Below are 21,761 nucleotides of genomic sequence, written 5' to 3' on the forward strand. Positions count from 1 at the left end.
GGTGAGAGTGTCTAAACTTTAAGCTTGTGTAAGTCATGTATCCAACATGGAGAGTTGCTACTGTAGGTGCATTCCTTTACTGTACTGTACTGTAGAGAGAGAGAGAGAGAGAGAGAGAGAGAGAGAGAGAGAGAGGCTGCGGTTAGTGTGAGACTAAGTGGTAGAGCTCAGATGAATCAACTCTGAACACAAATAGTTTAAGTGACAGGCACCAGAGTGTGTGGGTTTTGTTTGTGGGAATGTTTATTTGGGCTCAGTGAGGCACCATGGGAAATGCAACAGGGAGTGCCACCGGACAAACACACCGTTTCTCTCTATTTAAAGGGTCAGTTCACACTGATTACAAAGAAACATATTTCCCTAATAGTGTTAAGCCATGCAGAGAGTTTGTTATTTCTTATCAAGGTTTTTAGATAATGTTTACCTTCACCACAATACAAAGGAGGTGGAGAAAGTCAGCAGCAATTGTGTCCTCCAAGAAAACTTTTCTGTTATTCATGATGCTGTTTTCTCAAATGTAATTTTTTTTTTTTTATGCTTTGAACATTATAAACACAATTCTGTTCACCCTACAATGGAACGATAGCAGCAGTCTCGGCAATGGAGAATTAGAGGCTTAAGCATATGAACCACTGCAAGAAAGTCAGATATTTAAATTGACTAAAAACGTACGCATCTTCAGCAATATGATTTAATGTGTGTAAGAATCTTTACATCTTCACAAAAGGAGATATAAAGCACAATGTTGTAATTCTCATGGTCACTGGTGGTAACAGCAGGTGCACCTTAATACTAACAGTCCCAGAATTCTATAGGGAAGTAAAAACACTCTTTGAGCAACTACTTTGTTAGAGATAAAGCAGTAGAGTGTTGTGTTAATTCCTGCAATATTTAAAATCCCCCGCTGTCGAATAAATGCAGATTATGACCCTTTTCTAGTTGTACAGATTCATTTTGGATGAACAATCGGTCAGACAAAAATCTGTGACCAATGCACTGTGTTCTGAAACTGCTTCAAACTTGAAAAAAGCACCCTGTGTTTTCACCAGTTGAATGCTTTTAATGTGAAGCAGTAACTCAATACCTCTCTGATATGGAAGAGCTTACAGTAAACTTCGAGGCTGACATCAAAGAGAAAAAAATTGAAACAGTAACGCAGGATTACATGCATACATCATTCCCTCATTCTTAAGTAGGCAATTTGAATCCAGCGCAAACGGCAGACCCCGCTACTAACAATGAAAACTCCTCTATAGAGAGGTAATTATTGAACGTAAATACATTGAATGACTATTGCTGAGAAACTGTTGACCATGAAATGTATCTAAAATCGGGTTTTGATCTTTAGCATTATGACTTTATTGATATGCAACAAGGTTCGTTTTTCTGTAATTTCCGAAGATTTCAGTGTTGTTGGCCCCTTTTTTAGGTGCTTTTCGCACATACAATTGAAATGACCCTGAGATCTCCTGCTGTTAATCATACTGTGGTGACACAAAGCAGATGACCAATTAAAAATCCTCGGGCAAATACCCAATCAGAGCGGTGCTCTGAGGGTCTTCCACGCCATGGCGTGCCACTGCTTTTTCACAGCCCTTTCCGTTCTCTCCGCCATGCTGAGCGACAGGGGTCTTTGCACCGCACACGGACACACACACACACAAGCACACGCACACACGCACACATAGACGCAGCGCACCTTATTACTCTTTATTAATCTGCAGGGCGTTAATTGAAACCCCCCTGAGTCTGAGCCGTACCTGCATTCCTGCTCTCATTATCAGTCAAGGTGCCTTTGGGGGGAGAAGAGAGGGGGGATGGTGGCGGGAGGACAGGACTTCCGAGTCTCCTGTGACAGGCCAGTTGTACATCCACAGATGTGACTGAATTAAACTTAGCAGCCAGTTGGTGTCTGCTTCCTCTTCCATCAGGGGGAAAAAAAGATGCCTGGAGCAAAACATGTGGATCTATGAATCTGTACGTGTTCAGTACGTGCTGAGGTCGATAACAGAGGCCTCCTTCTCCCATCAGTCTGTCATCCCTACTTAAATGTGACCAAGATCAGGTGCATGGAAATTTCTTGGACTTTGCAGTTTTTGGGAAATACATTCATCTCAGTTCTTATTCATTATTCTTGGACAACATATACTTTCCTTAACCTGACACTGCTCACATTGTAACAGCTAGATCATGAATGAAACCTCAGAATGTCTGTTGTTGACACAGCAAAAAAAACATATTCTAAGCGGGTTTAGTTTGTAGAATCTGATTTCTTTTTTTCTCCCTTTTATGAAGCTGTCAGAACATTAGCTAGGCTTTAAACCAATGTCTACTGACAAGCGACGCAATCACTGCTTCTCCAATTATTGTTATTTTTTTTCATCAAAATGAGCAGCGTTTTGATTTAGTGTTTTGTTCTGCATGATTACATTACCAGACTTCAGTTGGTTCCACATGTTGAAGTTAATAACAATTTCAACAAAAATCTGCTGTAAAACACACAAACACAGAAAAGACTTCTGCTGCAGTGATGATGTCTGATGTCTGAAACAGAAGGGAGAGCTCATAAAGCATCTGAGTCAAATAACATTATATATGAATGGTCTAGTTAAATTAGAGGTAAAGTACAAAGTAGCTAATAGGTGTTTAATAATTCATAGTAGTTGGCGTTTCTGCTTGGTTTTCGTCTACATTTGAACATTGTATCACTGATGTGTTCCTGCTTTTCACAGGTGTGGAGGCAGTCATCTTCCAGCGTGTTCCAGCTTTAGACTTTATAATTAGGTCAGGGTTTGGTTTACACAGGCATCGCTGGTTATGGAATATGTATGAATGTATATTTACAACGCCAAGATATTAAAGTGTGTTTGAGTAAAATGTGTTCTTGCTTATGTGTGTGTGTGTGTGTGTTTGTGCGTGTGTGAGTGAGTGTACGTGTGCGCCAGGAGAGGAGAGGATCCGATTAGCACTACTCTGAATGTAATTACCTTAATTAAAGCAGTAATGTGTGGAGACAGAGAGGGGGAGGAGGTGGGGGGAGGCAGGGGAGAGCCTGCCATCTTTTATGGGGCAGTTTAGGGACCGTGTGATTTAAGGGGCACACTCACCAGTGGGCAGAGAGAGAAGGGAGGGAGGGAGGGAGGGAGAAACAGTTGGGATGAAAGAGAAGTGGGGATGAGTGAGGATGAAAGCGGGGTTTTGTTGTGGGAGGATAGGTAGAGGTGAGTGGAGACAGTGTGTGAACGAGAGAGTGTTTGTGGGGAGAAATAAAACAAGATCTGTTCTTCCAGAGATCTGGCCAACAAGCTTCAACACCTTCATTTCTCTTCATAAATCATCTTGTTCTCCTGTCGGCAGACTTTCCTTTTCACCTTATCTCCAAATATACTTAAACGCCTACACACTTACATCAGACACACCTACACACAAACACACATACACACACAAAACAATCAACAATAGCCTCCATTACACACTGTTTTACTTTATGTTACAAAGCGTCTACACTGGACCTTATCTGGTCTGGCATATGACAGGTTACTCAACCCTGCTATGGTGTGTGTTTGTACCCCACCCCATACACACACACACACACACACACACACACACACACACACACACACACACACACACACACACACACACACACACACACACACACACACACACACACACACACACACACACACACACACTATGAACCAGTTCCAAAGTGGTGGTGTGTTCAGATATTGTGATTTGTTCAACAAGCATGTGTTTGTGGTTTTGTGTGTGAACCAGGTAAAACCTGCAGGCCTTTACTCAGATAAAGACATTGCAGACAGGCTAAGGACACATAAACTTCAGTTAAAGCGTGACTTCAACCCCCCTGGTCTGAGCCTAAATCTGCATGTTACATACTTTTAGTAAAATGCAAAAAAATGAGAAATGGCTGAGAGATGAAACCACGCCGACCTCTGTTTAAAAAAAGCCTCAATGCAGAGTAGACAAATCTGACAGCTACAGTAGCTCGGAAAATAGCGATATTGCTTGGGTATTTGATAAATTTACTGTTTATCAGACCACAAATTAGACATTAGTTACACCCCCCCCCCCCCCATCCCCCTGCGGTCCCTGTTCTAACTCCCCTCTGCTGGTAGACCACTTCTCAGTAGGAGAGACTGCACCAGCTTCTGAAACAGGCCGTTGCAGCTGAAGCAACTCAACTTCAGCCAGCGCAAACCCTAGTGCCTGTGTCTCTGCAGCGTAGATTAATCCCAAACACCTGACTATATCTCAAAATTGACCTTACAAGATTAGGGCTGATTTAAAAAAGTATATGGCAATTCGAGCCAATTTAAACCATGAAATGCTGATTTTCATTATGTTTATAGCTTAAAAACTTGTTTAAATGTGCAATTATTTTTTTAATCACATGTCAGAATCTCAAATAGCATTCACAAAGAGTCTCCTGGCCTGTTTATTCACTTTTTGTTTCCCATTTTTTCCCCACTCCACTCACTATACAATAAATATATATTTTATTGTTTTTTTTCCTCTCAAAAATGTGGTGTTTTTTTCACCTGTGACACTAGCTATCTCTGCCTTACTCACCTCATCACTGATAAAAAAACATGTCCCCCATATTTTGTAAGGCCGATTTCTTAATTGTCGTTCCTGTTTTTCTCTGTACTCTCCAAGGCTCCGCCACTCTGTGTGAAGTTCGAGGTCTGCGTTGGCCTTGCATGTGTGTGCACACACGTATATTAGTACGTGTTTGTGTGTGAACTTGTGTCTGTGCCTTAATGCGTACAGTATTGGTTCTGCAGAACCAGACAAAGAGATGAAGAGCAGCTCGCACATTTGCATGAGTTGGAGGTCTCATCTTAATGGTCGGATAATGGAAATCAAATAACAACCCATGAAATACAGTCAGCGCTGTGTCCTCGTACAACATTCAGCTTACAGGTGTGAGCGTGTGTGTGCCGGTGTGTGTGTGCGTGTGTCAGCGTTTGAATTGCAAGTGAAATAACATCTTTGTGATAGAGTGATAATGAAAATAATAACATCCCTGACAAAATATTCATAAAGGTAATGATGAATGCCATATTTCTCAGAGAGATACATCAGAGGCATCTTGGTTAAAAGAAAACAGTGGCCGGCGTCTCCCACACCCTCAAATTATCTGCCGCTTTCACATTTCACTGATAGCATAGATGAGAGCTGTGGAAAATGGACACACAATTATGCTCACTTGTCGTATATTAATACTGCTTCTTGACATCTTCCATGGACCCTGAGCTGTCATCTCTTTGTCTGCTTTAATTGAAAATTAATGGTTAGTGCGTTGCCAGGGCAACCACAGCGGTGGTGGTGGGTAGCGAGCCACATTCAGACAGACACCAGTGGCATTGTTTGTCCTGTCTGACCTTGGAAGTCAGAAAGAGAGAAAGAAGAAAGGCAGAGGAGGACAAAAAAGACATTAAAAAGAGAATAGAGAGGTAAGGGTTGAATGTTGTGCATTGGAGCGAGGGAGAAAAAAAATAAAATAAAGTTATTATGGCCATGTTTTGGGCAGGTGGAGAGAAAGAAAACTGTGGTAGGGGTGACTGAGGAGGAGACCGAAGATATGATGTCAAAATGCCAAATGGGGAGAATTATGTTTGAGTAAGAAAGCAGAAAAAAGGCCTGGTGATTCTTCTCTGGAGTGACAGCATTACCTTTGTGCTGATGGAGTCAGAGGGCACCTCATGGCCCCGTAATCATCTGGACACAGGTGTTGGAGTGAGCGAATGGGAAACAGAGAAATGGCATGTGTGTGTGTAGAGGTGTGCGTGGACATGTTGGTTCTGTTTACAAATCCATTAGAGTGGACGCAGTGCCAAATGGACACTGACTTCAAGGCCAAGCATCTGTAGATTGACAGAGGCGCTTATGGATGTCACACAATCTGCTCCAGAGGAGAGCTCTCTGGGCCAAGATAAGGAGAGGCATGAGGGGTTACAGTGGACATGATGAAAAATCATTTAGAAAATAATTTTCAACTCTGATTTGCTCTACAAAGATCTCAGCCTGTAAGGCGCTTTTCTTCATCAGTGGGCTGAGTTGAGGAGCTGTAGAGAAAATAGATAGTACAATTGAATCCGGTACAAGTGGCATTTCTATAATTTAATGTAAAAAAATACTTTATTATTATGTAGTTCATCATGTGATGTATGTTGTACTGTACTCCACTGTCTGTTCCCACACAAAGTTCTCCAGCTGAGTCACGGTATATAAGTTTCTTTTGTTTTGTTTGCAAGACCAGGCCTTCATATAGATCTATTCTACTATCAGTGAAAAGACTAAAAAACTTTTGAATGTCTTCATGTATTCTGAAGGCTTTGATTTGCTTGGCCCAAAAGAAATGTACTGTTGGAGAACGTTAACAATTTTTATTACGCAAACTGCAAACGTAGACATGCCAACTACTTTGTGCTTCCTTTTCAAAACTAAATATTTTAGATTGTTGTATAAACGCTATAAACTGGCCTTGATCACAGGTCTGTTGTGTTAGAAAAGTGGGCGACTGTATTTCCGCCCCAGCTAGACATACCTCAAATCCAGTGTCATTGCTCTGAACCACTTTTCCTCGACTGTGTTCAGGATTGTTATTGAGCACTAGGGTTGGTTGTTATTGAAATTCCCCCACTGACAACATTTCTTTAATATACGCAATTATCGTCCGGAAAAAGCTGAAGAGAGAGACGCACATAAACATAGATATCTACGCACTGGAGACGCATATGCTGCATAGCCCAATAGCCTATTAGTTACCTAGACTTTGGCAGCCCACCAAAGTCAGTTTTGTCCCCCCACAAATTCATTATGAACTGGGATATTTTTACGCCTGTCAACGGATGGGCTGGCTGGCCCTCTCCTAGCACTTTCCCTCTGCAGCAGTTTGCAGCGACCATCTCCAGTTTGGCTATGAAAGGGAAAGTGGCTTGTAACTCCGGCTAAGCTAGCTTTAAAGAGACTCTGGTGCTCGGAAATACTACAACTTTCGTCACAGGGACAGACAAAATCTACACAAAATCGCGCCTTGATCGCACCCTGGTAGCACCCTGGTAGCACCCTGGTAGCACCCTGGCTGCAGTCTTGTTGCACCCTGAAAAATAGCCACTTGGGAATGGTTGTGCACTGCGACGGCGCCACTCTACCTTTTGAGCTTGGCTTCCATGCTACATTGACAACAATACATTTGACAATGAAAAAAACGTAGCCTGTGAACGGCCCCTTATTCTACCTATTTTACTTTCGCGGATATTCCGTATGATAAGTTTTCATAATAGCGTCTAAACTCAGTATCCTCCCTTGTGCCTCCTGAAGGTTCATGTTTCTGTGTTTATCTGTACAATTTCACGTAATCACTATGATTTGATTCATTTTTTATGGGAAACCTTGGAGTATTGACTGTTTCTTTGGTTTAGTTCACAGTTTAAGTCAAAGTCAAAGGCGAGGAAGGAACAACATCCTATACAATTTGACAGCACTCGCTGCTGACCCTGTTTGTGAACGAAGCTTGTGTGTGTCTGTAAGCGTTTGCTTGATCACAGCTCAAGTACACCCACCAGCCTGAGTGCACCTTTGTAGAGATGTTTGAATCAATCATGATGCATATACAATACATTTTCAGAAACATTTAGCTGCCAAGCACACTGTCTACACTACATACATTACATTACATTACATTACATTACATTACAGTCATTTAGCAGACGCTTTTATCCAAAGAGACTTACAGGAAGTGTATTCAACATAGGTATTCAAGAGAACTACTAGTCACCAGAAGTCATCAGTGCATCTCCTTTCTTAAACAAGCATCTTAAAGCATAAACCAGAGCAAAAGTATAGTGCAGAGGCAAATTACTACGAAAACAATAATTGCAACAGACTAATACGAATATAATAAGTGCTACAAACTACTACGACATACTACTACTACTACATACACAATACTCCTTTCTTCTAGTCTGGAGAAATCTAACACACTAACTTGTGTGTCAGGGTTGGATTGGGTGTGTGATAGTGTGTGCGTGTACGGCCATAGATGTACGAGCTCTTCTGTGTGCATATTTGTGTGTTGCCCATCATTGTGGCCAAGATTGAAAACCTCTCTTAAGGGCTGGGAGGTCAGGGCACATTTATTGATTGGAACTTTCTTATGCAGACATTTTGTGAAGGTTGAACGCCTTTCCGTTACAAATGTGACGATACACTGCATCTGACAGGCCAGGGTTTTTTTTCAAAATTCTCCAGAAGTGTTTTCTTTCGCCACTTTCACACCATGTTTCTTCATTTCTGTCAAGTGGGGCAGAACAGCTGAAATTAGAACAAGTCGGACAGTAACACATGGAAAGGAGTCCCGGCTTATGGCAAAACATCCAAATGTTCACATTTAAATTCAAGTAATAGAAGCCGGGAATGTTCTGATAAATAATACTGGCCATTGGCATCAGTAGATACTTCATGATGCCCTGTCAGGCCTCCTCTGCAGCCATCTTTCCTTATTCAGGTTTTTTTTTAGGTTCGAGGGTTTTTAGCCCTCAGTCTTGTCCAATAAGAACTGTCCCACACTGTTCACTAGCAGTGTAAATACCAATACGTACTAAACAACTGAAATACTCATGCAGAAGTCCAAGCACATTTTTCAAATACAGTGTCAGTGTGTGTGACCCAGACTCTTTCATTTTCTGCCTCAAATCTTAACATTTCCTTTGCAGCCTCGAAAAATACACAATATGACTTCTAAATATATAACGCTACTTCCAAATCAAACTGTTCATGAACTTCTGGTCATTGAAGGCAACAACTGAAGCAAAGGCTGTTTTTTTAACAAGGATACGAGGCCAAATAACATTTATTCTTACTGTTTTGGTTTTTTCTTTTTTTTTATTAGGATGGATCAATAGAGTTGCAGCACTTTGGTGAAATATAAATCCTTCTTTTGGACATACAATCCCTATGGTATCACTGCCAATACTGTATTGTTTTCCTAGCATGTAGCGCAGGGTGTAGTAGTAGACAGTGTTTTATTAGGCATTACGATTCGGTGCTTGAAATAAAATTTTGGGATATTATCTTAGTTATTCAAACTAATACACTTAAATGCATAAATAAATGGAAAATAAAATCTAATCCTATTGAATTTGATCAGAATCAATATAAGATTCCAGCTAAATTGAATCATGTTGTATTGTATTTAAATATTATTATGGTGGTGTGGGCAGGGATGTCAGAAAGTGTCTTGTGGTGAGATCGATTGCAGGAGGAAATTAGAGGCTGGTCAGATACATTGGGCGAAGCGATGCAGGAAGCGATGAAAGGACAAATTTCCTATTATTTTTGTTCGTATCCAAGATTGGTTCTTATTTTGGTGTATTGATCCAAATTAAGACAATACAAACCCTTGGATGATATTGCCTGCGTTCAGTCTTGAATGGCTTACAAACTGCTCTTTGGTGCTTTTTTTGTCAATACTAAAAACTGTTACTTATGCTGATTTTAAATAATCGGCCACAAGTGGGAGTCATCATTCAGCACACCTAGAAAAGAGCAGATTTGTATGGTTAACAATGTTTGGTGCATGCTGGGTTAAACTCTTGTTTTTTCTCTTAACAGAAAATTAAGAGAAAATATAAGAGCAATTAATGAGAATGTTGCTGCATGAGGCCCATTGTAGCTGGAAGGTGGGGGCTGTCTAGTTTTGAATATTACTCAACACTGTAACAAGAGGTCATCAGTTGTCTTGTCATCAGTCTCACACAGTTGTTAAACAGACTCCAAGAAAAACACTGTTATAGTTATTAAAAACAGATGAATAAATATTTTTATGAATAACACTCATATATAGTGACGGTGCCAAAACAATGGCTGAAAACTAGGATGGACAAAGCTCTGAGATAGAAAACATGACTTTTGACTGTCAATGAAGATTCTTCTCGTCTAACTAAACTAACTAACCTAATGAGTCATTTTTATCAATATGGTGTAATAATGATCCCCAAAAAGTGTAGTATGAGCTGTTTTACATGGTGCCTCTAATTGTAGCACCTCAAATGTGATTTGTTTTAACAGCAGTGTTAGAGAGTCAGACAAAAAGGTTGAAAAACATGCACAGATGAAGAGGACCGAGCACTGACTGACCTGGATAAGTTTGCTCAAAAGTCTGGGCACACTAAAATGAAATGTACATCTTAACAAGTGTAATCATGTTTGCTTCTCTGCCTTACGACATGCAGGCGAGTGTGCTATGATTTAATGATAACAATAGCTATTATGAAATTAATTTCTATGCATATTTATTACCAGCACACAGGCACGATGTCAACATGTTGTAAAGTTAAATTAGATTGAAATCTGAGTTGAGAAAATGCTAATGAAGAAGAGTTTATGCCTGATGATTTGTGATTCATGCTCTGTTCGATTTTATTTCTTAATATGCACAAAAATCGCCAAGGTGGTACAAATTGTGGTAGAAACTATCTAAAGTACATTTACTCAAGAACTATATTATGAGGTTCTTGTACTTTACTTGGGTGTTTCCATTTTCTGCTACTTCACAGTCTCTACTACAGTTCAGAGGCCAATATTGTTCTTTTTACTCCACTACGTTTATCTGATAACTTAAGCTCCTAGTTACTTTGCAGATTCAGATTAATAATAAAACATATAATCAACAAATAACTTATGATGTGTAATGAAAGGGTGAAATATGATCCGACCGTAAGGAGGAATTCACGAGCTACCCAGTAGTAAATAAAGTCATTTATTTGAGCTCCCCCTTTATCAGCTGAAACATTAAAGTGATTTACAATTAATGCAACAATAATCACTAACCAATCATATAAAATCCATTATTCTGAAAAGGGTTTACTTTTGGTGCTTTAAGTATATTTTGATACTAATCCTTTTTTGTGTAAAATGTTCAATGCACACACACACACACACACACACACACACACACACACACACACACACACACACACACACACACACACACACACACACACACACACACACACACACACACACACACACACACACACACACACACACACACACACACAGGAAACAATCAACCTGTCTCACTGAGACACCTGCACTCATCTGGAACTGCAACTAAGAACCGTAATGAACAGCTACGGCAAGAGACCTCGCTCACATTAAATCTGCTCACCACAAATTATAAAAGCTATGTTGTTTTTTCATTTTAGCCAGATATGAGCAAATTTACCAAAACGCAGCAAAAATTGTACAGCAACACACAAAAACAAAAGCAACTTATTTAACTTGCACAAATGATAAAAAACGCAAGATCACTTAGTAAATTAAAATCCAGTTATTTAAATTTTCCATGTCTCTTATCATCTCTCTCATCATGCTTCAGAAGAGCACAATAAGGCGCTGTTCACATCAAAGACAGTCGAGCTCAGCAGCAAGAGGGATTGTCACTTCAACTAGTGGACACAAACGGAGGACATGTGCAAAAAACATTTCTAATACTACCAAAATGTTACTTAAGATTTAAAAACTGACAGAAAATGAAAGATATCAACTGCTTTAATGTTTGCAATGATACACATTTACAGCTGCAGGCGCTGCTGGACCCTGAGAGGTTTGCACTCTCCAAGCAAATTTTTTATTCTTGAGTTGTCACTCAGTAAATCTTATTAGAGTCCGAAGTGAGGGTACAAATGTGTCGAGTGTGTCTTGTGTGCTGGACAGAGCTGCCATTTTTCTCTCACGCAACAGAGAAGAGCGTCCAGCCGAGAGAGGTTGTGCTGCAGCTCCGTACACTTGGACCGACTGGAGGAATCAGGGAAGCAGGAAGGAGGAAGTGATGTGAGCGAGAGGCGAGGGGGGAAGGAAAAAAAAAAAAAGAGGTTGCGTGTTGAGGACATGGAAGGCTGAGGTAAGGGACTGGGGACTGCAGAAGGAGGGAGAAGATAGAAGAAAAGAGAAAGAACGACGGATCGCTTTCCCATATTGCATGTGTAGCAGAATCCATCATCTCGGGAGCCAGATGTGCGTCATTCACATCAAACTTTCCAAATTAAAGGGCCACCTCACCCTTCCACTCCCCTCTCTAATCCTCTCTCCATCTCCTTCTCTCTTACCAGCAAGTCTGTGTGCTTTTATACACACACACACATGCAAGAGAATTCATGCACACTTACATTTTTTTGTACATGCATACTTACTAACTTCCTCTTCTTCTTTTTTTTTTTTTTTTTTTTCCAAGGGAACTTGCTGAGAGGGCTCATTATGATGTTTTGTAACAGCCGCGTAGCCTTAGGATGCAAAACACATCTCTCTCGCTACCAGATGCGCCATTGTGGGTTATCTTATCTGATGTGAAAAGGGGTGGTGAATGTTATTTGCATGCTGCATTGATGTTCAAATAGCAGTTTGAATGCTTCCTCAGCAGGGAAGGACTGTGATTGTATGGTTGGCGAGCAAACAAGTGTATCAGATGATATCAGCCTTGGCCCACTTTACTATCCTGGGCGAGACGCATGAGACTGTACCATAAAAACTTCACCCGGCTTCTACATACATCTGTCTCCAACTCCACCGTCAGCTCTCCACAGTAACGTACGTATGCATGCAGGCCTCTCTGTGTGTGTGCAAGTTCCTCGACCCCTGCGACTGTTGCGCTTTATGGCAGTGATATGTTAAGTACCTCATATTGCAGTCAGTGGAAGTTGCTTGATGCAGTTTAAAGCTCTAGACGTAATGCCGCAAATCAACCTCTGCTCTTCAGCCTGACACGCAGCGACACGGACACACACTTGATCCAGTTTGAGTGGCTGCCAAAGGCCCCGCTCGCCTTTCATATATACACAAAATGACAAGAGGGAAGAGAGGACAGGAGAGGAACAGAAACAAGAAGGAAGATGAAAGAAAAAGGTGGAAGTAAGACAGTAATAAGGAGTAGAAAGTGTCTGAATTGTAAATGAGGGAATGTCACTCTGACGGGGGAGCAGCCGGACGGACACATGATGGAGCTTTCATCCCTCTCAGTGTGCGCTATATTTTCTCATTTTATGTCCAATTGCGTTGGGATAGGAGGGCACAAGATAAGTGAAAAGGCAGAGGGAAGCACCCCCAGCCCAGCAAGTCTGTCTTTCTTTCACACACACAACCACAGTGAGGAGACAAACTTTTTCTTTCTTTGAGAGAGTTCTCTTTAGCCGCGCTGCCAGATGAGGTTTGATACCTGTGATTCCACGGTTAATCCTGGTTAGAATTTAAATAGAAGGGAAATTATTGTCTTTCTCTTACTTTCCCTTTCCCTCACTTCCATTTTCCCTCCCAACGCCGTCTCCCTCGCCCAATCTCGCTCCCGCTCTTTTTCTTTCGGCACGGGGGCGTGGAAAAAAGCCTGACCTCTGCGTTTCCCCCCCGTCCTTAAGATTGGTTTTAAATACTCAGCAGATTAAAGCACAGGCATGAAAGCTCACATTAGCCATATATTTAAAAATCCCCCTGGCCGATAATCCATGTATTTGTCAGAATCAAACACAGGGGAATAGAAAAGGGACCAATGACATGATGAGTAGCCTGAGCCAGACACATTGTGAAGGGGAATTAGAAGGAGAGAGATACATTTAGCAGAATGTGGCCCAAGAAGAAAAGTCCTTCAGGATGATTATTGAAATTCACTCAAGACTGGCTCACGTGAGCGTTTGACAGGACAAAAAAGCACCGTGGCAATTTGACGACCTCTGATGCCCTTCATCGTCTCCCTCTGTCTGCCTGCAGTGCGCACACACTCATGCACACACATAGAGTGACCTGTAATGAGGAAAGACTGATAGAATCTAATGTGCATTGTTCACATTCTGGATGTGTAACAGCATTTTTTACTTTGCTGCTAAATTTTAACCTTCACAGATGAGACTGTGAAAAAGGATATCTTTTTTTTGTTTCTATTTAAAATTTTATAAAACCTTGCAACACATACGCATAAAGGAGTTGCATAAATATGAGTATTTTTCAAGTTATGGGATGCCTATTTTTTCTATTATAAATTCTTTTTTTTTATGTCCAATCACACAGAAACACTGAATAAATGCATGCATATTTGAAAGGCCGGAGAAATGTTTTTTTGTCCATCTGTGGCATATTTTCTGTTCTGTGTCTATATTTTACAATTAAAAAAAACAAGGACATTACTACAAAACAAAAATGAGTTATATTCATATCAGCCTCTCACAGCCTCTCACTGCATCCTTGTTACTACGGAGGTTACTTCTTGTTTCAGGCTTTTTTCTTTAAGCTGGAGAAACGAGCTAAAGAAACGAGATGAATAGTCTTATGAACTGAGATGTGTCGGTCAAAAGAAATCATTGAGTCTTTCACAAACCACAGTTCACATACACAAACAGATCAAGTAATTGCCCCTAAGCAGTTTTAGTGAATTCCAGATCAAAACATATATATATATAAAACATATTGCATTCAATGGTGTGAATCCTCCAAGGTTGTGAGAACTGCAGGACATTAAATGTTTTTATTTTATTCATCTCAAATGAGTGAACTTTTCTGAACATTTACTTAAGAAAGCTTTCGTTAACACTAAAGGTAAAAAATAAAATAATAAATTCTTTCTTGAATGTTTGTGGGAGGAAAATGTGGCTTGTTTGAAATAAATGAAAGAACGTATTTTCAATGTCAAAAAACGTTACAGCGCTTTCATTTAATGCATTTGTCTTTCAATTGTCGCTCCTTTTAAGTACAATGTGTCAAAGGGCAAGGAGTTTTACAGCCAGAGTGGAGATTTACGTGGCTGTTGTAGCTTCATTGATCTGGTTGTAATTAGAATTTTTTTAAATATAATTTTTTGCACTAAGCACTTTTGGGTATTTCATCTCCCTTGCAGTATATATTGATAATTCAAAATCAGTTTAGCATAAAAGAAACCACATAAATTAGATTTCTATCTACATTTCTATTTTCTCTTTTTCACTTTTTCTATTTTGTTCCTTTAAAACCAACACTTTTTCCTGCCATCTCTCAACCTATGGCCACATGCATGATAGAGTCTTGAGCTGGTTATTGTATCAGGGCTGTTATATACGTCAGCTTAACACTGATCGCCACACTAATGTGACAGAGCCCTCCGAGTTACATCTCTCTCTTCTGCATTAAAAATCTTCCGCCGGGAAATGCCACACATCACATCCCACAAAAAAAACACACACACACACACACACACACACACACACACACGCCAAAAAGGTTGCTAAAGAAAGCCAGTCCTATCTTATCCTTCCTCTCCATCCCTCCATCCTAGCCTCTCTCCTTTTCCTCCAACCAGTCACTGACGGCACACAATGCAGAGCTAAAATCATAGAAGCTTTTCCACATCTTTCTATGTGTGTGTGTGTGTGTGTGTGTGTGTGTGTGTGTGTGTGTGTGTGTGTGTGTGTGTGTGTGTGTGTGTGTGTGTGTGCGATGCTTCCGGAGACAAAGACCCCTGCTGTAGGGAGTCCTGTGGGAAAGGCGTGCGGCCGGAAGATGTGAGAGCGCCGGCGAGTGATAATGTCAGCTGGAGAGATACGGCGTGTCATTTTACACAACCACACATCAAAAAAGACAGTGGGGGGAGAGAAAAGAAGACAGCATGTCATTTGTTTGCTTTGATACAAGATCGTACCGAGGGAGGGACTGGAAGGCTCTGAGTGTGTTTGTGTGTTTGTGTGTGTGTGTCTTTTTGACGTATGTTTGTGTGTCCCGCACATGAGCAGATGAAGGGATGGGGTTTCAGGGATATCCTAAATGTCTTGTATTAAGTTTCCCCATAAATGGACAGGCACACATGGAGGCTGGCACGGTTCTGTCATGTCGGACTCGAGAGGTCTTAAACATCAGCAGCATCTGGGAGGCCTTGTCACAGACCGCCACACACTTCAAATTTAAATTGATCCAGTTTTGATGATTATAGTACAGTTGCAGTACTGGGTTAACTTCAACCATTAGCTGGATTGTTTTGACCAGCTGTGGAAGAAGTATTCAGACTTGTTACTTACACAAAAGCAATAATAGCAATAATACAGTGTAAAATACTGTTACATCTTACTTAACGGGAGAGTTAATCTCAAATATAAAAATACATATTTTCCCTCTTAACTGTAGTGCTATTTATCAATCTAGATTGTTTTGGTGTGAGCTGCCTACTGGAGATATCGACCATAGAGTAGTCTGCTTACTTGTGAATATAATATTACTAAATGGCATTTGGCTTGTGGTGCTTAAAGCGCCAAAAATACATTTGAAAAAAAACTCAACAGCAATGTATCTTTTCTCTAATCATGACGCTGTTACTCAAGGATATCTACAGATCTTGTTGTAATAAGTTTCATGTAGGAACTATGAATGAAAGACAATAGCTCCTACATGAAACGAGGTGCGAACTTTCCCTTTTTAAGTAAAAGTCTGTGAGTAATAGCATCAAAATATACTTAAAGTACCAAATGTAAAAGCACTCATAATGCAGAACTGTTATATCACTAGATTATAAATAGTGATGGATTAATATGTACATTAGTAAAATGCTGCAGCTGGTAAAGGTGGAGCTTGTACCTTATATACTGCTGGGTAGCTTAATCTATTGTAATGTGTCATACTGTATTTGTTGATTTATACTTTTATTAATAAGCTGAATCTGCACTTTTATCTACACTTCATTGTCGTTGTTTTTTGTGTTTTTATGTTCATATATATACTTTTGCATTTTTATATTTCTGTGTACAAAATAGTTAATGTTTATCCTTTTTACTTCTTGCACCTCCTTGATTTTTTTAATTTAATTACATTTTTATTTTATTTGTCTGTTTCCGGAGTCAAATTCCATGTACGTGTAGGCATACATGGCCAATAAAGCTGATTCTGATTCTGATTCTGATTCTGAAAAGTAACTTGTAAATAAAGCAATCAAACAAATGCAGTGGAGTAAAAAGTACATTAGTGGCTTCGGAAAATGTAGTGCAGCAGAACTTTAAAGTGCATAAGATAAAAAATACACAAGTAAAGTATAAGTACCATATTTACTCAAGTACAGTACTTAGTAACATTCCTATATTGGTTTTGACCCAGTGTATTTTTAAATTACTTGGCTATTTTAACTCAGTTTGACCCTAAAACTGTAACAAATGTACCAAAACTTTGAAGGATGCACATATTATTAAAGATCAAAAGTAGCAAATAGTAAGGTGTCAATCTAAAAAGAGTAGATCATAACAGTAACCCATACACATCCTACAGCTCTCTTATCCGTCCTCTTCATTTCCCCGCTTTGCTTTGAATCACACATTCCTTCAGTCATTATTACACTACATGAAAATGCTACAGATTGATATTTTAAACATTAGTCCTCCATGAGTCATAGTCCTCCACCCACGTGTCAATATGTAATGTGAATGTGTATGTACATTCACCACCACGGATGTGGTATAATGAAATGACTTTACTGCCAAAACATCAGAAAACAGGCACACATTTGCAGATTAGAATACGTTTATACGCATCACAATCAAATCCTTCTCTAACTTTGATTCAAGAACTACTTGGGTGGTTATTCCTTCATCCATAAAGACATTTTTTTTTCTTCAGTGAAGGAAGTTTGTGTTTTTATACATTTTTTTGGTGACAATTTTATTTCAAACAGTAGGATCTTTTGAGTACTTTCCCTCACTTTCTTCTTTAACTCTTGTTGAGCGTATTGTTCACAGGTACTGAACAACAAGAGATAAAGAGAAGCTTTGTGTGGACGTGCTCAGTCATTTATTATTGTAATATACCCAGGCTTGAGATAGCAGGGGTGTTTTTCTTCAGCCTCAGTCTTCTATTGTCTTTGCATCACCACAGAGGGGGCAGCGGTATGTTTGTGTGTTTGTTTATGTGTGTGTATGTGCGTGTGTGTGTGTGTGTGTGTGTATGTGCGTGCAGCCTTCCCACTTTGTCTTTATTTGTAAACAAGCACACTCGCATGTGTACCGATGTGGGTGTGGGCACATATGAGTGTGTTTGTGAATGTTTGGATAATTTGGTCTCTGCACTGCTTTCCCACTCTGGGTCTGTTTATTTGTATGTGTGTGTGTGTGTGTGTGTGTGTGTGTGTGTGTGTGTGTGTGTGTGTGTGTGTGTGTGTGTGTGTGTGTGTGTGTGTGTGTGTGTGTGTGTGTGTGTGTGTGTTTGAGGCCTCTCTTTGGGTTTAACTCTCAAGGCATTGTGGGGATTTTGTGGGGGTTGTTGGTAAACATCACCAGAAGTAAGTTTTATTTTATTGTTGCTTTATTTTACGACATTATTCCCAGATGTCTGCTAAAGCTCGGCGTTTTTTAATGCATCTACCACTCACTCTGCGCTCCCTCGCCTCACGCCCCGCCGACACACATGTGCTTTTGCTCTCATACGCAAACAAACAACATAGTCTGCAGTGCTGATTCGTTCAGGAATGAGCAGGGAAGAAGAATCCCCCTCCACATATACACACAGGCCAGAATCACTCCTTTTTTTTTATCAATCTAAAATCCTTAATTTAAAGGACCAGATTGAGTTATTCAAGTTAGTGGCAGGAGCTTTTTTTTGTACTTTTTTTTCCAGCTCTGACACTGTGGGTGAGCTCTCCCATATTTCTCTTTAATTAAGCCAGGGAAAACCTTGTAGTACAGCCAACCCAGCTCATGTAGCCACTTATGTTTTAATTTAATTACCTGTCCACTTTGATAATTATTCCCCCTGATTAACAGGGAGAGAAGGGTTCCTAAATGGGAATAGGAGACGGGTGAGAGGGCCAAGCGATTTTCTCCTTTCAGCGAGAACAAGAATGAAGGTGTTGACTTAAGATGTCCAAGCCAGCTCTTATTTTGATCCGGTTTCTTTCTTGGCCCACTTCAGCCCAGCCTGGCTCGGCTTTATTCAGGCTGTGCAGAACACAGAGTCCTTCTGAGTTTCCTGTGCTCTGTTTAATCTTGTTATTTTATGCTTCCATGAGCCAAAACAGACAAACAACAACTAACAAATCACCATTCTGCAAACAGGCGGGGGTGATTGATATCTTTAGTAAAAATGTCAACAGTTACACAACAACAGGCACAAGGATGATTCAGTCTCTATGCTCTCTATTGTGCTTCTCTACGTTCAGTTATTAAATTCAGTCACAATTGTTTGTCACAAAAAAGATTTCAAGTAACCATATACACACTCTGGGGTTCGGTTATAAACTTTCTTTTAATAATACCCCCTCATTTTGTCGATCAAACTTGAAAGTGCACCTTCATGATAACAGCCACTTAAAAGAGCATCACTCATCACCATCCAGTTGCTCACATTAACACCCGTCACTCCTCCGGAGATTTATTGGAGATATATAACAAAGTGTTTCTGGCAGAAACTTGTCAGGCTCAGAGGAGAGGTGAGTAAGTAAAAAAAATATAATAGATATATATTTTAATTTATATAGATAGATAGATATATGAGTGTGCATGTACAATCACACAAACACACACCCACAACATTTGCACACACAGACACGTATTTTTAGTGGTATTGATCGTGCTAATGAATGTGTTGTGATTTACTGCAGTCGTGGCCCATTGTTGGGTGGTACCGTGATGGACTGCCATCATTTTCCAATGGTAAAAGCTTAGATAGAGAAAAGGCAGGAGGGCAGAATACCATTTGATGGCCAAAGCAAAATTATTCCGAGTTCTTTTTATGAGTTATGGCACTCTTTATTTTTTTCCCCTCACTTTTTTTTTGCAGCGACAGGTATGATGTAATTTCCAAATTTCATCAAAGACAGTAATCTCAACACTGATTATGCTGTCAATTAGTAAATGAATGTGGCGGTGCGGGGGAAAAGGTGGTAATAACTCTGCAAAAGGAGTTGTCAGGCTTCCAAAATACATAAAGGACGTAGTGAGATGGGCAGGCAGTTAAAAAATGTCCTATCACAATATAACTGTCTATTTGCAAGGTAAGTGTAAAACAAGGGTGAACCCACTTAAACTGATTTTACACTTATTTTTTATTTGTGGAATACAGCATTTCTTAGGTTGACTTCATTTTTTAGGCATAAATCGGTAAAGGCTTTCATGCAGTGTGAAAAAGATAAAAGTTATTACATTACATTACAGTCATTTAGCAGACGCTTTTCTCCAAAGCGACTTACAGTCAGTAGTATGTTACATATCATTCACCCATTCACACACTGATGACAGGCTACCATCAAGGTGCCACCATCAGACTCTAACTAACATTCATCATCCAGTCCACACCGATGGCCTTCAGGAGCAACTTGGGGTTAAGTGTCTTGCCCAAGGACACATCGACTGCCGAAGCCGGGTATCGAACCACCGATCCTCTGATTGGAGAACTACCTTGCTCTCCACTACGCCACAGCCGCCCTGTTATCACAATATCACAATATCGTCCCTCCAGAGCAACAAAAAATATAAATATATGATAAAAACAAAAACACCAGTTATGCATACTAATTCAACGTGTAAAACTGAACAAAAAGTTGTAGAAAATCAAAGTGTTTAATAGTCGACTAGTTAAGTTTGGATGATCCAGCTTTTGTTGACGGTTTCTGAGCTCAAAATGTGTGCAGAGTAACATCTGTTCCTCTCTGCCTCCACAATAGCACAACTCAAAGATGCAAAGAGAGGTCAAAAGATCAGTGCAGAGAGAGAGAGAGAGAGAGAGAGCTGCTGTTTTCCTTTTGTGCACCAGGGCTGTGCAAGGATAGGACAAGCAATGCAAAACGCGCACCTGCTTTTAGAGTCATTACGGTAACGCACAAACTGTCCCCCCCTCGCAAAAACACCGTCCACACTCCACGCTGCTGCTCCAAACCCCTGATTCCCAGCAACACGAAAGCGAGCAACAGACTGGGGGATGCCAAAAAAAGTGTGAGCACCGGTGGAAGGCTTGTTCTGGCTGAATAAAGCCTCCTGAAGAGACAGACAGCGAGGGTGGAAGCAGCAGACGCAACAGCACAAGAAGCTGCGCGCTTTTTCCTTTTCCTGCGAGGCAACTTGCGCAGAGTTTAGCGGCCGTATTGTTCTGACTTCACTCCGAGGAGAGAGGACGCACAACAGGGGGAAAGGAGAGGACTAAAGAGCACGCTTTGTCGGTTTAAAGAACGGTCTTAGACCCTAGATTTCTCTGTCTCTCTCTCTCTCTGTTTCCTTTTCCATTTTTCTTTTTTTTTGGTGATTTTTTCCTCTGTGCGTGTCCCCCCCCCCCCTCTGCTTTGTCGCCGAGAGAGAGTGGACTTGCCGGGGGTTTGAGGAGCAAGAAGAGGGGTCCACATGGTCCACATGGTCCAACCACTGGCGTGAAAGTTGACTTCTTCAGAAAACAAGAGAACAGGTTGATGCATTATCTAAGCTTTCCTTTATCTCTCTCTATCTTTCTCCACTCTTTCATTGCTCTGTGCCTCTTTATACACGTTATTCTACCTAAACATCCAACTTTTTCCATCGCACTTTGTTTGTGAAACTCCTCCAAAGTGAGCCTGATAATAAAACAGGCTCTTATTATTATAAACAATTCCCTCCGTCCAGTGTTTCATTTTCACTTTTTATTCTCATCGGATTTATTGAACGCTAAATTTATCAGCCACGTATTAATAATAATCCTCTTTTGAAGCTTTTTTCAATTTCTACTAATAGCCAGAAACCGGTGGAATAAGTTTCTTTTTTTTTTACGTGTTGTATTCTATA

The 21,761-nt window shown here is 40.3% G+C and overlaps 1 protein-coding gene across 1 annotated transcript in view; it reads left to right on the plus strand.

Annotated features, from left to right (window-relative positions):
• Positions 1 to 21,324: 21,324 nt before the first annotated feature.
• Positions 21,325 to 21,761, plus strand: part of LOC129105911 (forkhead box protein P4-like) — a 66,097-nt gene continuing 65,660 nt past the window's right edge. Inside the window, exon 1 of the mRNA XM_054617182.1 lies at positions 21,325 to 21,408. The gene's annotated coding sequence lies outside the window, so the exon portion shown is untranslated. The remainder of the gene's footprint in view (positions 21,409 to 21,761) is intronic.

The sequence above is a fragment of the Anoplopoma fimbria genome, chromosome 17, assembly GCF_027596085.1.
Source record: "Anoplopoma fimbria isolate UVic2021 breed Golden Eagle Sablefish chromosome 17, Afim_UVic_2022, whole genome shotgun sequence".
Classification (NCBI taxonomy): domain Eukaryota; kingdom Metazoa; phylum Chordata; class Actinopteri; order Perciformes; family Anoplopomatidae; genus Anoplopoma; species Anoplopoma fimbria.